At 50.3% G+C, this 1,904-nt stretch overlaps 1 protein-coding gene across 1 annotated transcript in view; it reads right to left on the reverse strand.

Annotated features, from left to right (window-relative positions):
• The window catches only part of LOC103916197 (EVI5-like protein), a gene marked incomplete at its 3' end in the record, with an annotated part of 12,826 nt that overhangs the window by 7,466 nt on the left and 3,456 nt on the right, over window positions 1–1,904 (reverse strand). The gene's annotated exons all lie outside the window — the stretch shown is intronic.

Below are 1,904 nucleotides of genomic sequence, written 5' to 3' on the forward strand. Positions count from 1 at the left end.
AAACCGATAGAAAACGGGATGCGAGCGTCGCCCAGTTTGCAGCCCACTGAGACACTCATTAATTCCCAAAAAAAAAAAAAAAATAATCCATTTAAGCCCAGCTTTCACGTCAAGCCAGGTCTAAGGGCATCGCCCCGTGTTTGCCCTAAATTAGTTGAATTCGATTAGCCTAAAAACTGGAATTAAGCCCAATGTACCCTCATTTTGGGAAGGAACGGGCCAATGTGGGAAGAGAGGATTTGCAGAAAGCCGTCCTCGCTGTGGATTTGCTTTAGGCGTTGACAGCACCCAGTTTGCCCATTTTGGCGGTGTTTTAGAGAAAAACGCCTCTTCGGGGAGGAACGAGTCTCAGTTCGGGATTGCAGGGACTGGCAGAAATGGGGTGAAAAAACGGCGGTTCGAGGAGTGCTGCAAAAAGAGGGGTTCAAGCGGCGTCCCCGGCGGGGATTTGCTGGAGGATCGGCAGGGACTGGGATCCCTCAAGGCAGCTCCGGCCTTTTTTGGGCTGAAAAACTCTCCTTTTGGTGAAAAAATGCTGCTGAAGATTGGCAAAATGAACCCTCAGTCGCTGCTGCGGCCAAAGGGGACGAAGAAAGCGGAGGAAAGAAATAAAGAGCAGCAGCACCTGAAGGATGCGCCGGGAACGTGCGATTTACCTGATTTGGGCTTAATTTGCTCTCTGTGCAGATTAAATATGAATAAATAATAAACTCCCCTAATAAATCGGGGAGTTTTTAACCAAAAAGCCACGTTTCCGACCCCTTTTTTTGGGGGGGAAAAACGGCTGGTGGAGCAAAACGAGCTCGGAGGAGAGCAAGAGCCGGGCAAGCGCAGCCATAGCACAAACGGGGAAAATTCCGTGCCGTTTGGTTAACGGTTTTCCAAAAGCAGCAAAATTTAACAGAGCGGCTTCGGGGGAAGAATCGGGTCAATCGTTAACGGGATCACGCAGATTTGCTTATTAAGCAGGAAATTTTGTAAGGCGGGGGGAAGAAAAAAGCCTTGATTATATTTAATTCAGCCCCAGGTCGCCCAGTTGCGGGACGGGGCTCGTCCAGCAGCGCCTTCGTCTCCAGGAGAGCCGTTAATTTATTTGCTATAATTAATATTTCCCTGCAAGACCTTGCTGGCTGACATCACCCAAAATACTGTTTTAACGAGAAAAACCCAACCCAACAGCGAGCGCCGTCTGCGGCTTCGCTGCAAAATTATAAGTTACCGATCAAACAGCGGCCGCGGCACAACCCGCCAGGGTTCAACGGGCTTGAGAACGTCCCGAAACGGCTTTTTCGGAAAATGTTCATTTCCACGTCGATGGCGGGGCGGAAATAAAAGCAACAACCACGCGTGGGTGAGCACGGGATGGCCAAAACGCATGATTTCAGCCCAAAAATGAGGTAGGCAGATGGTAATATTGTTTATTAGACCCAGAAAAAACAGGTGGAAATGGGAGAAGAGGAGAAAAGGCAAGATGAAATTTTTCAGTGGGGTTTTTTTTGGGGGGGAAATCTCGTTGGGTTTTCCAGCACGGGGGGAAAGGAGATGGTGGCCGCCGTCCTTCAGGGGTTCCTGTTGTGCCGAGAGCTCGTTGCGGGGTGATGGGTAGCAAAATTTGCTGAAAACGCTTGAATTTGGAGGGGAAAAAAAGAGTCGGGGAGGGGGGCTGTCAAAAGCGCTGAGAAAATTGGGGGAAAAAATGGTGGAAACGGTCCGGGAAACGCCACCGCAGTGCCCAGATCTTTTTTTAGGAACCCGGCCCAAAAAGGGGCTTGGTCGATCCCGATTTCAGCCTGTTTGTGACAGTGGGTTAATAAAAAAAAAAATAACTTTCCGGGTGCGCTGCGGAGTCCTCGAGGTCCCCACGTGTCCCCGAAGTCCCCACGTGTCCCCGAAGTCCCCACGTG

Source organism: Pygoscelis adeliae, unplaced genomic scaffold, assembly GCF_000699105.1.
Source record: "Pygoscelis adeliae isolate BGI_AS28 unplaced genomic scaffold, ASM69910v1 Scaffold784, whole genome shotgun sequence".
In the NCBI taxonomy this organism is placed as follows: domain Eukaryota; kingdom Metazoa; phylum Chordata; class Aves; order Sphenisciformes; family Spheniscidae; genus Pygoscelis; species Pygoscelis adeliae.